This window comes from Lipotes vexillifer, unplaced genomic scaffold, assembly GCF_000442215.2.
Source record: "Lipotes vexillifer unplaced genomic scaffold, Lipotes_vexillifer_v1.1 scaffold1136, whole genome shotgun sequence".
Lineage (NCBI taxonomy): Eukaryota > Metazoa > Chordata > Mammalia > Artiodactyla > Lipotidae > Lipotes > Lipotes vexillifer.
The window spans coordinates 1,747,061-1,762,944 of NW_006769631.1; the positions used below are offsets into that span (position 1 = coordinate 1,747,061).

General features: G+C 44.1%; 1 pseudogene; it reads left to right on the top strand.

Annotated features, from left to right (window-relative positions):
* The first annotated feature begins 13,861 nt into the window (after positions 1 to 13,861).
* LOC103086485 (transmembrane protein 14C pseudogene) lies at positions 13,862 to 14,218 on the top strand (annotated as a pseudogene).
* Positions 14,219 to 15,884: the final 1,666 nt, after the last annotated feature.

The following is a 15,884-nucleotide window of genomic DNA, read 5'->3' on the forward strand; positions in this document are numbered from 1 at the left end:
CAACCCCCTGCAAACCATTGGTTCCCCATGACCAATGGATCCACTTCACAGCCAAAGCCACGCAGGTGGAACAGATACCAGCACCACCCTTCATGATACAGTAGAAGGACCTTGGCCCCTTACCCATGGGGTCTGAAATACAGAAAGCAAGGGAGGGCTTGGGGGCCATTGACACACGCACCTAAGAAGAAAAAACGGGGGCTTCCCTGGTGGCACAGTAGTTAACAATCCACCTGCCAATGCAGGGGACACGGGTTCGAGCCCTGGTCTGGGAAGATCCCACATGCCACAAAGCAACTAAGCCCGTGCGCCACAACTACTGAGCCTGCACTCTAGAGCCTGCGAGCCACAACTACTGGGACTGCGTGCCACAACTACTGAAGCCCACATGCCTAGGGCCTGTGTTCAGCAACAAGAGAAGCCCACGCACCACAATGAAGAGTATCCCCCACTCACCACAACCAGAGAAAAGCCTGCGCGCAGCAACAAAGACCCAACGAAGCCAAAAATAAAATAAAATAAAATATTTAAAAAAACATAATTCTCCAAAAAAAAAAAAAGAAGAAAAAAGGGGTACACATTAAGCACTGAACAGGTAAAGACAGTCCCTCAAAAGGCTGTAAGCACAGCATAAGCTATGAGGGCTCTTGATATCTTTGCAAGAAAATGTCCTCAGCCAGGGCTACTCTTGCAGAGTTATGCTAGAGAGAAGCAGCTGCGCCTGACTGCTTTTCCCAACAGTATCAAAAACGTATGCTAAGTTAAAAAGAACTTAGGTATAATTGGAGAAAAAACCTAAAATCATATTTATGTGTAAATTTCTTAGGTCTGATGTACATAAAAGCACTCGAAAGGTTTTTAAATGGCCTAAAAAGATTTACAAAAACTCCTACTGATTGTGGGAGTGGAGATGTTGGAAATAACAGTTAAAGGGAGACTTTACTTGTAGTGATTCGATTTTTTTAAAACAACATTTATGTTCAGGGTCTCTTTTTCTTTTAAGATTGTACAATGATGACTGCAAATATGCGGAAATGTTAGAAGAGGTTACTCCTGTGTGCTGGAAATACGCCTGCCTGTTATTTTCTTCTTTGTATTTTTTTGTCTTTTCCCAATTTCCCCCCCAAAAAAGTAAATTGAGAGGCAAGCTTTAGAAATTATACTTATGAGCTCATTTATGTCTTAAACAAAATAAAAATAAAGCACAGTTTGCATATGCACAAAAAAGTTCCTAAGCCTTGGCCACCAAAGTGTTTTCAGCAGTTAATCTCCTCTGGCGGAAACCGGCTCGGTTCTTTGTGGCTGTCTGGAGGGGTGGGATAGGGAGGGTGGGAGGGAGGGAGACAAAGAGGGAAGAGATATGGGAACATATATATATGTATAACTGACTCATTCTGTTATAAAGCAGAAACTAACACACCATTGTAAAGCAATTATACCCCAATAAAGATGTTAAAAAAAAAAAAAAAAAAAATCTCCTCTGGCAAGTGGGATTAGAGGGCTTTCCATTCCTATTTGTCTATGTTCCCTGAATTGTACATTATTTTTATAATCAGCAAAGTGATCAATAATTCTGCTTAAAAAACAAAGCAGCTAGAATTCCCTGGAGTTCCAGTGGTTAGGACTGGACGCTTTCACTGACCAGGTTCAATCCCTGGTCAGGAAACCAAAGAACTACGATCCCGCATGCCACGTGTTGCAGCCAATTAAATAAAAAAAAAAGGTACTGAGTATCAGCTCCCAGGACTGAAAAGGTGGGCACTCAGCAGAATAGGTTACATGCCCTTGAAGGGCAGCTGTATGTAGATGGTGGCTGCAGCTCAAGTAACTGCAAAAGGGAAAAGAAACCCCGCTGACCCTTGTTCTGTTTTAGCCACTGAGTCAACAACCAAACCAAAGAAGGCTGGTTGAACTGAGAACAAAGTAAGACAAAAATTGACAACTGAGGTAGAGAACAAAAGAGAGTAAAATGCTGCCCAAAACCACAACATGCAAAAGAAAAAAGCAAGAAAGAGCATATTAAAACAAAATCAAACCAAGAGTCTACAAAGAAGTATGTATGGCTGTTAGCATAACTGCCACCCTCATGGGCCCATTCAATTCCTCCTGTCCCTCCAGTGACCCTTCCTGCGACTGTACTAGAAGGTAAAGTCACTTTTCTGTCATCAAGGGCTTTGTAGTTAATAGATATTGTTTCATGATCATTAGTTCCAGGTGGCCTCTATGCTCTAACAGTCTCCAGACAGCGATGAAGACCTTCACTGACACATTCCCATCGCCCACCAGACTAGTTACCCATTCATAAAACTTGACTTAGAAATGCACTTCCTGGAAAAAAAAAAAGAAAAACGAAACGCACTTCCTATTTCCAAGCACATACCCCCATACCTAGGTTAACTATAACACTGTCCCAGAGGCCCCTCAGTGGTGCGGAGTGCAGCTGCAAATGCTTCTAGTTCAACCCACCTGATTTCACCATGTGAGTAAATTACCCTCTAATAAACTGATCCATTGATTATATGGAGCTGCCTGCCTTCTTTTTCAGTCTTAAGCTATCTTCTCAGTTCAATGGGCACTTTTCATTCCCTCCGTCCTCCAACTGAAGTATGAGGTAGACTGCAGACCTTGGCACCTGTTGTAAAGTGGCCCCATTACTCAGTGCACCAAGTCACAGATGATGGTCATCTTCCCCTGAAAGGGTGGAACCTTCCACCTCCCACCACTGTTAAGAAAATTTAAAGAAACCATTACTTCAACCAGAAGCCATCATCACCTACAAACATCTCCTGAACTCAGCAAGTACTACTAGGACTCTCCAAACAGATGACTGTAAACTGAGATGGGATGAAGAAAGCATGCCATCTATGCAGCTGGACCACACTGACTTCACTTTGTCAGCTCCATCTTAGGCCCACAGTCCCCTTTCTGAGCTTTAGCCTACTCACAAGGAATGCACCCAAGCCAGATAAGTTCCCTATCAACTCTTACTCTTGCCTTCATCTGATACGAAAACTGGAAGAATGCATTTTCCTAGTCCAGATGGTTAATGGTCCATGAGGAATAATGTTCATGAGACCTCAGAAGGGAGGAGAAACCCCCAGTTCCCACTGGCACAAATGTGCTTCTCGCTTAGTAGTCAGATTCTATCTTTAGCTTTGGTCCCTTTAAATTCCCCCATGCCGGAGATTCCCTGCTGGTGCAGTGGTTAAGAATCCGCCTGCCAATACAGGGGACATGGGTTCGAGCCCTGGGCCAGGAAGATCCCACATGCCACAGAGCAACTAAGCCTGTGTGCCACAACTGCTGAGCCTGTGCTCTAGAGCCCATGCTCTGCAACAAGAGAAGCCACCGCAATGAGAAGCCCGCACACCACAACGAAGAGCAGCCCTGGCTCTCCGCAACTAGAGTAAGCCTGCACACAGCAAAAAAGACCCAGTGCAACCAAAAATAAATAAATAAATAAATAAGAAAACATTTTTCGCAACTAAACTAAATAAATAAATAAATTCCCCCACGCCCCTTCTGGCAGCATAGAGTTCAGCTGCAAATGCCTCTGGTGGTTGTCCGCCCATACTGCCCCTATGTAAGTACCCACAATAAACATCATAATTATACTTCATGGAGTTGCCTGCTTCACGTTTTGGTCTCAAAGTTTCTTCTCAGTTCAGAGGCTATTATTCAATATCCCCACCATCATCCAGATAAAAGAAACTGCAGTGCTGCTACAAGGGGATGGAGAATCAATTGAAGAACTACTTTGGAAGCTGCTGAAGTTCTGGCAGAGAAATGAAACTTTGCTGTGAAAGAAGCGGGTGGGGTAAGGAAAATAAGTACACAGAGAAAACAAAAGCAAAGGAAAACTGAGAAGTGATAAGGTACATAACTGAAGGCCTATAAAAAGAGACTTGAAGACACAACAACGGGAGGCTGAAGAGGAAAGGTGCCTCCGGAGCGGCAGGGGCAGGCTCCAGCCTTGCTGAGCCGCAGCAGCACCAACGGGAGCTGCTCAGGAGGGAGCTGAGAGTCAGAGAAAGAGGCGAGAGACTTTCCCAGCCAAACTTGCAGAAAGACTGGGGAAGAGAAAGACACTCAGTTGCAGAGAAATCCGGGAGTGAGACGCAACAGAATGAACTGGAGACCAGAGAGAAATATTTTGAAGAAACGCACCCAGCGGGAAATGTAAATGGCACTGACCTATCTCAGGAAATTAAGACCCACAGGGAAATCAGCACCAAACATAAGCCTCCAAGCTGACCTGTTCTGAAGCAGCTGCTACAGAAATGTACGAAGAGGTCAGTGAAGTATTTGTAAAGAGGTGATGAGAAGACGGACCAACAGAAAAATGAGGGCAACTGCCTGTGAATATGGCAAAAGATTCCAGCCCTCTGAGCCCAGCCCCTGCAACCATGAACATGGATAAAAGTTAGGGACTTCCTGGGACTTCCCCGGTTGTCCAGTGTTAAAGAATCCGCCTTCTAATGCAGGGGACGATGGTTCAATCCCTGGTCAAGGAACTAAGATCTCACATGCCGCAGGGCAACTAAGCCCACACGCCACAACTAGAGAGCCCACGTGCCATGGAGCCCGAGCGCCACAACTAGAGAGGAGCCCGTGCACCACAATTCCTACATGCTGAGACAAAGATCCCACATGTCGCAACTAAGACCCGACACAGCCAAAAAAAAAAAAAAAAAAAAGAAAACCATTCCTTTAAAAGAAAAAAAAAGTTAATGACCTCCTGGGCCGTTCGAAGTCTGAATGAAAGCCCCACAGCATAGCAAAGAGATGGGGCCAGTGAACTGAAACTTCCCAATTAAATTCAGGTATCCTAATGCCTGAGGGTTCCTTCCAGGTCCCAACTAGCTTCTGAGGACAGAAGAAAAGCTTCATTCATCAACTTGTTAAGATTATACCACAAATGGGAGCCCCCAGGCCTGGGGAACAACCTGAGATGGAGCAGGCCTCTTCTCCCCCAGAGCTTCATCCCTCCGTCCAGTTTCATTCCAAAATGAAAATGGCTTTCAAAAGAACAGGGGAGGACTTCCCTGGTGGCACAGTAGTTAAGAATCCGCCTGCCAATGCAGGAGACACAGGTTCGAGCCCTGGTCTGGGAAGATCCCACATGCCGCGGAGCAACTAGGCCTGTGCGCCGCAACTACTGAGCCTGTGCTCTAGAGCCTGCGAGCCACAACTACTGAGCCCACGCACCTAGAGCCCATGCTCCACAACAAGAGACGCCAGTGAGATGAGAGGCCCACCCACCGCAACGAAGAGTAGCCCCTGCTCACCGCAACTAGAGAAAGCCTGTGCGAAGCAACGAAGACTCAACGCAGCCAAAATAAATAAATGTATAAAAAAAATAAATAAAAAAAAAAGAACAGGGGAAATCCCAAGCAAGCATATGGGCATTTTTCAGGGACATTTTCTTCTTTCTGTCATTTTGCTCTATCATCTTATATGCAATGTAATTTTTTTTTGCATTTTATATATTTAATAGTGATACACACACGATATATATATACAAGATATCTATATTTATCTATCTGTATCTATATATTATTTATTAAATGTGATAGTCTCAAGTGAATGCAAAAAGGAAATAACTTACTTTTCTCCACTGATGACCAAACAGACTTTCTGGGATATTCCTTGTCCCTGAATTAATCTTGATCCCAGATCTCTTGGCAGTTCCACCCATTTTTTAAGATAATAAAAAACCAGGACTTCCCTGACGGGCCAGTAGCTAAGACTGTGCACTCCCAACGCAAGGGGCCCAAGTTCTATCCCTGGTCAGGGAACTATATGCTGCATGCCACAACTAAAGATCCTGCATTCTGCAACTAAAACGGTGCGGCAACAAAGATCCTGTGTGCTGCAACTAAGACCTGAGGCAGCCAAATAAATAAATAAATATTTCTTTAAAAAGATAATAGCGCTTCCCTGGTGGCGCAGTGGTTGAGAGTCCGCCTGCCGATGCAGGGGACACGGGTTTGTGCCCCGGTCCAGGAAGATCCCACACGTCGCGGAGCGGCTGGGCCCGTGAGCCATGGCCGCTGAGCCTGCGCATCCGGATCCTGTGCTCCTCAACGGAAGAGGCCACAACAGTGAGAGGCCCGCGTATCGCAAAAAAATAAATAAAAATTAAAAAAATAAAAAGATAATAAAATACCCAGTCTAACTTAATACCAAAACTTCAATCTCTCAAGCAATTCAAATCTTCTCCCTTACCCCTAGCTCAGGCTGGATTCTTGCTTCTGCAAAGCGGCAGTGAGGAAGATGAGAAGGGACGGGGTGAGTAGTGATGCAGTATGATCTATTCTTTCACTGTTTTTCTGTCTTATTCTGCTTGCCTTCCTCACTTTCTTGCTGATTCTTCCAGTGTCAGAGCAGGGAAAAGAAATGAGAGGCAACCAGGCAAAATCTGATGCTGTCTGGAGTTCTTTCTTGGCTCTTATATGCTGTCTGTTATGGCAGACAGCCAACTGCTGCTAGCTCCTCTTGAGAATGCATTTGTAGATTCTTCGTTGGCACCCCTACCCCAGGCACCTTGATGCAGTGGCCTTTTATAGTCCACCTTTTCCTAATTTGAGTGATGCACTTTTGTTTTGTTTTGTTTTGTTTTGTTTTTGTGGTACGCGGGCCTCTCACTGTTGTGGCCTCTCCCGCTGCAGAGCACAGGCTCCGGACGCGCAGGCTCAGCGGCCATGGCTCACGGGCCCAGCCGCTATGCGGCATGTGGGATCTTCCCGGACCGGGGCACGAACCCATGTCCCCTGCATCGGCAGGCAGACGCTCAACCACTGAGCCACCAGGGAACCCCGTGTGATGCACTTTTGGTTTATCCTTTTAAATTTTTCTCTTACCTCCTTTTCAAAGGATTTATATTTGGGGTCGTTTCCTTCTGCCAGGTACCCTGAAAGGGGATTCTTTTAAGGCAGCTTCAGCCTACTTACATCTGTGGTATCATCTGACTTATGGAAAACTTACCCTCTTGCCCCACATCTGTGGAAGTGTACTTTACTCCCATCACAATCTTCTCTTCTTATTCTGATGTCAGGGGAATTCTAGCAGCCTCCGATTTTATGGCGTATTCCCCAAACTCTTGAAGGACTATATCATATTCTCAGAATTCTTTTGTAAATAGAAGTGGATGTGGTGCTGGCTGGGCTGATGAGTTAGTTTCCTTAGGTCAACAAGCATCCAGTCAGAAAATAACATGGCAGAATCTTCTTAAGCAAGCCTCCTTTAATCTTCTCAAAGGACTTTATTACTGCCTTCCTCACTCCCTACTCTTGCACTTGGATTGGCACCTGGGAAGATAGCTTCCCCTGCTATATGAGGAAGAGGAAATGCTGGCTCACTGTCAGGCCAACCAACACTCTTCATATAAATAAATATTCACACATAGGCTCAAGTTGGGGGGTGACTAAGATTCACAGGCCCAATTTTGTTCACCTTTTAATAAGTCATGTGAAAATGTGTCTGGGGCCTCTCTCTAAAAATGGTTAGAATGTTTTGACACTTATCATTCATCATTTCTGTTTACGGTTTCAGCCCACTCCGAGTACAGGACCAATACCATTTAACATCTTCTTACACAAAAATTTGTACATGATAATATGAGTATGGAATAAAGTAACAGCCAGATCCTTAATAGTGATTTTCAGGATGGAGGATGGAGAGGTGAGAGGAAAGGAAAAAAGAGAAAAGTGCATAAACAATAAGGACAATATTTTAGAACAATCTCTAAATACACATTTGACTGTGTCGTTATACAGATGTGGAGAGATGAAAGAAAGGAACGGCAGCAGCAAAATGTTTATGTGGTTATCTCAGGATGGTGTGACTTCAGATGATTTATATTTGCTTCTTTATACTGTTCTTTATGATAGTATTTCAAATACATTTTTATATGATCTGGTAAAAACTACAGAGCTGCATTTGTTAAAAAAAAAAAAAAAATACAAGCTTTGGAAAGCTTAAAGAAAATGAAACATCTTACTTTCAGAACTTTTCAGAGCCTGGTAATATATTAATTGGGAATCTCCAAGAGTATCTGCCAATAGAATGGCACTATAGTATTCCCCATTTTTCAGTATGACACATCTTTAAGAAATGCTATGTCAACAGATGTGTCAAAGAAGGATTATTTTTAAATTATATCTAAGTCATTGGTGTTCTATGAATTTATGAATTTCTGTTTTCTTTCTTACAAACCTTTTAGGTTACATACCTTTTAGGTAATATATTCAGAAATTTCAATGATGTGCCTATTGTTCCCTTTTTCCCCAATTACAGTGTAAACTTCATAAGATTAGGATTCTGAGCTGCCATATTTATAACAATAGGTCCCCATTACCTGACACACAACAGGTAATCAATAAATATTTGCTCACGCAAGAGGGAGGGGATATGGGGACACATGTATACATATAGCTGATTCACCCTGTTACACAGCAGAAAGCAACACAACATTGCAAAGCAATAGGCAATGTAATTTTGATTTCCTTTTAAAATCCCCATTAAGTAATCTCCTGTTCTCATCTTTTTCCTGCCAGTGAGAGGGTACATAAGGTTTATTTTATACACTAATAATAAACAAACAAGTTTCTAAGACAATTGCCACTAAAGAAAGATTGCTTCTAGTACACATTTAAAATGTTAAAATAATATTTATACCAATTTGCCAATTAAGAAATGAACTCAACCTAGTGCCCAAAATTTGGTTTCTCAATACCATTCTACAATAAACGAAACCAGGAATCCTTGCAGAAATGGTTGATTCCAGGGCTGGTGGAGGTGAAAATACAAGATGAATAGCTTGTGGTGCCTGAAAATCAGAGAAAGACACAAAAAAGGAAAGGAGCATGTAAGGGGAAACAGGAGCCAACTTGAAAGAGTTCCCAATGGCCAAAGTTAGAATAATTTAGTGACCGCCCTAGTGGCGCAGTGGATAAGACTCCGCGCTCCCAATGCAGGGGGTTGGGGTTCGATCCCTGGTCAGGGAACTAGATCCCATATGAATGCCACAACTAAGAGTTCACATGCCACAACTAAGGAGCTGGCGAGTTGCAACTAAGGAGCCCGCCTGCCACAACTAAGGAGCCCACGAGCCACAACTAAGACCCCACACAACCAAAAACAAAGAGTAGTATACCAGTAAGAAGACATATCGATATCATCCTCAATCTAAGCAGAACATCTGACAAAACCAAATCGAGAGGGTCACTCTAAAATTACAAATACAAAATACTTCAAAAGTGTCAAAATCATGAAAAACAAGTAAAACTGAGGAACTGTCACAGACTGAAGGAGACTAGAAGACGTGACAACTAAATGGAATGAGGGATTGTAGACTGGATCCTGGAACAGAAAAAGAACATTAGCGAGACAGTGATAAACTCTGGATAAATCAGCTGTTTAATTAATAGTATTGGACCCCTGCAAATTTCTTAAGTTTGATGACTGTACTGTAGTTATGCAAGACATTACCTTTAGTTAAACCAGGTAAAGATATAAGGGAACTCTGTAAAGTTCTGACACCCTCTGTGTGTCTGCAATTATTCAAAATAAAAAGGGTTTGTGTGTGTGTGTGTGGTCCACGGGCCTCTCACTGTTGTGGCCTCTCCCGTTGCGGAGCACAGGCTCTGGACGCGCAGGCTCGGCGTCCATGGCTCACAGGCTCAGCCGCTCCGCGGCATGTGGGAACTTCCCAGACCAGGGCACGAACCCATGTCCCCTGCATCGGCAGGCGGACTCTCAACCACTGTGCCACACTTTTAAGAAAGTGAACATTCTCTGATTTCTTAGGCCAATGTAAGTGAGAAGACAGTAGAGTGGTTTTAGGTTACAGCTTTACCTTGTGTTTAAAAACTGTATTTTATATAGTACTCCTTCATTCTGAAAACAATCAACCTAATACACATCACTTGTTGAGCATTTACAGCTTCATGTAACGTGTACTATGGAAAACAAAATGTTTTTTTTTAATTATACTTGCAAAAATATGTCTCAGTGGTGTCACACTGCTGGCCCCAATTTTAACCAATATATGAACAAATGCATTCCACAAGTTGAAGACGATATAATTTTCAAAAAGCAATAATATGAATGTACATAATGCACTGAATTATACACTTTTAAATGGCTTAAATGATCAATTTTTATGTATCGTGTGGTAAATGTTATGTGCATTTTATCACAATAATACTAAAAAAAGCTTTTTAAAAGCAACAGTATACAAATACGGAATCATATTGTACACCTAAAACCACTATGTTGTTCTATGTGGATTACACCTCAATTTTTTTAATTAAAAATAAAATATATGGATTATATATCTTTAAAAACCAGTAAAATAATCCCACTTCTTAAAAATATATATTTGTACATGTATAAGAGTTTGCATAATCGTGCACAAATTTTAAAAGGTCAGGAAGCCTCCGAACGAAAACAACGGATTGCGGGTACTTTCACTTTTCTAACGCTCACCCGCGTCATCTAATTACATGTTATGAATACGCTTTGTTTGCATAATTGGGAGAAGTGATAAAACACAGAAACCATTACTGCAGATTCCCGCCCCGGGCAGCGAAGCGCAGGCAGATACGCCCTCACCGCAGCGGTTGGGCTCCCAGGCCAGACCCCAGCCCGGGCGCAGCCTCCAGGCCGAGCCTCACCGGCCGCCCGCCAGGAACCCCGCGCCCCCACGACAACCCCCGCCGCCCCGCTCCCCGCAACGCCGCCCCGCCGCCCCGCCGCCCCACTCACCGACTCCCGCGGCCGCGAGCTCCTAGGTCCCATGACCACACAGCCCAGGCCGCGCCAGCAGCCCCGCGCCCGGCTCTCTGGTGGCCCGTATCGCGCAAGCGCGTCACCGCCCCGGGCCTCTCGGCCTCTCTAGGAAGCTGGAAGGGCCAACGTCTCGGCTTCTCCCGGGACCAAGTGCCCTGCTGGACGACCTCTGAGCCCAACCCAGGAGGTGGTCCCCACACACCCCACCTAACCCACCGGGCGCCTGCCTTCTCTTGGTACCCCAGAGCTCCATCCGTCTTATCCTGTTTTCCTACACCCCTCCCCATTTGTGTGCAGGGCATCCCTCCAGGGCTCCCTCCCGGGCTCCCTCCCCCCAGGGAAGAACGGGATCAAAGCCAGGGGTCAAATCAGGGACCAGCAAGATCTAGATGACCAGGCTGGCGAGGAGGAGCTGTAAAGGGGGCCACTCATTACCCTCTGGGGCCCCGTTCAAGGAGGGGAACCAAATCCTAAGGAAGGCTCCGTTCAGGACAGTCCCTTCCCCCATCACCACCACAACCAGGGATACTTGCTCATTCCCAGTCTACAGGCACACAAAATTTTTCCTGACCACAGCTTTCAGCTGTTTTCTCCCGTTAACAAAATTCAACTGAGTAAATTTTAAAGCTCTTTTGGCTTTAATTAGCAATTCATTGTGGTGCTCCAAGGACAAGGGACAAGATAAACTCAAAGGGCCAACATCGAGGGACAGGGAGTTACCGGGCTCTTATCACTCTGTCACGTAGCAACCAATACAATATCCCTGATCCCTCCCAAGTGGCATGCCCTGTCCCTTTCCCAACCCATATAAGGAAAGGTATTTGCCCCGTTCTTCTCCTGCTCTGCCATACTGTTAGTATGCATACCCTGCCCAATCAGCAGGTGACTCGTAACTTCCTTTGTTCCCTGGATATAAAAACAGACCAGTAACCCTTGCTCGGGGTCGGCCCTCCCTTATTATCAGGAAGATGGCCTGCTCTTCTGGCAGCGACGCTTCCCTTTAATAAATTCTATCTTCTTTACATTCTGCCTTGTATCTGGAAATTCTTTCCCAACCCGCGTGGGGACCATGACATTCCTGAGTCAGACTGCATCCAATTTAGCAGGTAGAGAGGAGATCTGAAGAGTATACAAAGCAAGAGGTTTTATAGGCAGAAGGGAATAGAAATGAAGGACCATTGGGACAATTTTTTATAGTTAACCTAGGATATGGGGGTAGGTGCATTTGTAAATTAAGATTTATGAACGGGTAACTAGTCTCATGGGTGCTGGGAATACGTCAGGGAAGGTTTTCATCATTGTTTGGGGACTAACAGAGCATAGAGGCTACCCGGACCTAATGATTATTAAACGATATTTATTAACTAAAAAGCCCTTGATGACAGAGAAGTGATTCACTGCACGGCACAGTACAGAAGTGATTCACTGCACAGTACAGTCCTGGGTAGGGTCAGTGAAAAACAGTAGAAATTGTAAGGGCCCAAGATGGCATCAGTTATGCTAACAGCCACACACCGGGTCTGGTACAGGGAACGGTTAACCCCTGGGTGATTTGGTCTAACGTGAGGCCTTGTGTGGCCTCAGATTTTAATGGATATTGAGATAATTTGGGAAGAGGTTTAGTTACGTCTATCTGAATATTTAATAGGTTCTGCACTTTTTAATCTCCCAATGTCAGTATTAGAGGTAGCCCGCAGATATTAGGGTAACTGATTAAATTAGGGATTTTTGGCTGGAATTCTTCCTCTCTATACCAAGGACAGATTGTAGGGCACATAAAAAGATATCCTTTCCAGTGGTTAGGACTCCATGTTTCCATTGCCGGGGACCTGGGTTCGACCCCTGGTCAGATAACTAAGATCCCGCAAGCTGCAAGGCCAAAAACAAAAAAAGAGAGAGATATCCTTTCAAAGTGCTCAGCTAACAAATGGGACCTAATTAAACTTATAGGCTTTTGCACAGCAAAGGAAACCATAAGCAAAAGGAAAAGATAACCTAAGGACTGTGAGAAAGTATTTGCAAACGATGCGACCAATAGGGCTTAATATCCAAAATATATAAACAACTCAAAATTTGGTCAGACCTGTGACTTCCCATCTATTTTCTGCCTTTTAATCAATCCACTTATCTCAGGGGAGAAAATACATTTACCAATAAGGCAGTTGGGCAGCATCATCTATTGTATGGAAATCAGAACGCCATAGGAAGAGAGCTTCCAGATGGGCTTTAAAGTCTGCCCTAAATTTATCTTTCTTTTGTTTGCAGATGTGAATAATAGAGCAACCACTGCAGGCAGGGAAAACCTTGAGAAGAGCTTTTAAAAGACCCACTGCTATTTTGCGAGCTTTTTCTGGTCCACAAGGGGACCATGTTGGAGATCCAGGATCTTGAGTATCATTCTCAGAGTTACACCATTCTGCCTCCTGCATCCATTCTGGGGCTTTCCTACATGTGCACAAGCTGGTGAAGATCTGACAGCCCAGATGAGGACTCTAAGTTCTTCAAAATACTTTCAGGGATGCTCCCTGTGTTTAGGAAAAATTCTTTAACTGTGGCCCTTAGTCTGTGACAAAGGACTGAAAGATACCCAAAGGAGATCATTAAAAGTTAAGGGCTTCCCTGGTGGCGCAGGGGTTAAGAATCCACCTGCCAATGCAGGGGACGTGGGTTCGAGCCCTGGTCCAGGAAGATCCCACATGCCGCGGAGCAACTAAGCCCGTGCGCCGTAACTACTGAGCCTGAGCTCTAGACCCCCGAAAGCCACAACTACTGAGTCTGAGTGCCACAACTACTGAAGCCCACGCACTAAAGCCTGTCTTCCTCGACAAGAGAAGCCACCGCACACTGCAATGAAGAGTAGCCCCTGCTCAGTGCGACAAGAGAAAGCCCGCGTGCAGCAACGAAGACCCAACGCAGCCAAAAAATTAATTAATTAATTTTTTTAAAAAAATGTTGTAAGTTAACTTTGGCGACTCTCCACCCCAAGGCGCCCTTGTCGGCCAGTGCAGACCTTCGGGAAGGAAGTGCAGGCCTGGTGTAATCTGTCTGGACAGAGTGAAAGAGAACAATGCAGAAGGGCTCCAGCCCACTAGTGCCTTTATATTGTATTGGTTTTGGCTACGCAGCACTGGTTGCTTCGGGTTGGATAAGCGGGATCACTGGCTATGCAAAAGCAGGCAGTGTCCTGTCTCTGGCTGCCGGGCTCCTCTTGGGTGGTTTAGCGGGCCCGGGTGCCTATCAGGGGTCTCAGGATCCAAGGAACATTTAGGTTTTCTTCGTTACATCTGGAACCTTGGCTGGCATTATGGGAATGAGATTCTACCACTCTGGAAAATTTATGCCTGCAGGCTTAATTGCGGGTGCCAGTTCGCTAATGGTCGCCAAACTTGGAATTACTGTGTTGGGTAAACCCCATCAGTGGTAGTCATGGCCCAGATTGGACTCATGAAGAATTTTTAAACTTCCACTATTTTTAGTGTATTAAGATAAATGAGTACAGCATTTTCACATATTCTGACATTTTGTTTAAAACAACACTGAACAAAAACAAACAACAACAAAAACAACACTGAACTTTGCAGAGAAGAAAGTCAGTCATGATCATCACAACCCTAAAGAGGTGGGTAAAGTGTAACACAAGACCTTCTTCCTGTAGTACCTTCATACAGTTTGATTCTTCTGTGTTGGTGTTATCTGTTCTTTCTGTATCTACAGGTAATATCTCCAGGGATAAAATGTTAGGTATCACCACCGGGGCCCCTGAAACCTCGTGTCCTGCTCAGAGGAACAGTGTGAAAAAGATCTCTTAATGAGATTTAGGATATCTGTTCTTTTGCTTATCTTAAAGCACAGACCTACTTTGAAATTATGTTAAATGAAATCAGTGAAAATAAAGTTTACTATAAACAAAAAATAAAATTAAAGGTAACTAACAGTCTCTTCAGAGTGGAAAGGCGATTCAGATAGAGGATTAGTAGACTGGGAGTACTCAGGTAAAGGAAGATAGATGGAAGTGGTAAGAGTCACGTCAGTCTTACAGCCTTTGGTTCTGGGTAACTCTTGTGTCTTTAACTTTTCATTAGTACTTTTATTAAAAAAATTTTTTGGCCCTGCGGTATGTGGGATCTCAGTTCCCCGACCAATCAAACCCATGTCCTCTGCATTGGCAGCTTAGAGTCTTAACCACTGGACCGCCAGGGAAATCCCTTCATTAGCCTTTTGCAATGAATCTTTCAATGAAGCTATTTTGGAATCTTGAAGCCTTTTGGAGGCTTCTGCATATCAGTTAAAATAATAGGTATCCCATTCTGTTGGTTTGATTTGGGAACACTCGATTACAATTGTACTTTTTGAATGAATGGCCTTGTCTAACTGGAATGTTCCCCATAATGGTCATTGTAAATCTAGGATGTCTTTAGTAAGATTTTGACATTTTTGTATGTATCTATAGCTTCCAGGACCATAGTTCTTAGATGTAAAATAAGCAGGTGTGCCAGAAGATAGAACACTCAGTTCTTTGGAACTTGAGGACCCTATTTCTTCAGTGAAGCCTTTGGTCTCTTGGAACCAAATTCATCCCTAACAGGAATGTGCCACTGGGTTGGAGATTCTGTGATGTTTTATGTTTTACAGGGCATCTCATTGCACAAAAATTTTCTTGAGGTTGGCAGGTGACCTAGTACTGATCTAACCCATTCCCTAACCAATTTATCCTAGAATGGGGGTCTTAGGTTAGATGGTGAGCTCAAACAGCTTTTAAGTGCTCAACCTGAATGCATCTTTTGCAACTTTGCCTTCCAAGATTCCCATTAACAATAGATCGATCATTCTTTTACCTTATGTGTATATAAGCAGAAACCAATAATAACTGAGGAGGAAATAGACCTGTGGATGTCAGCAGTGACCAAAGAAATGGTACTGTGGACTGACCAGGAGCTAGGGACTGGTGCTCTGTCAGACTGCCCTGTTAACCCTGGACTGGAAAACCAATGAGAGCAGCAAGCTCAGATGCAAAGGGAGCAGAGCTCAGATCCAAGAGAAACTTACCCATGGCCTTCAGAAGCAGCGAGAAAGAGAACAAAAGGGTTCAG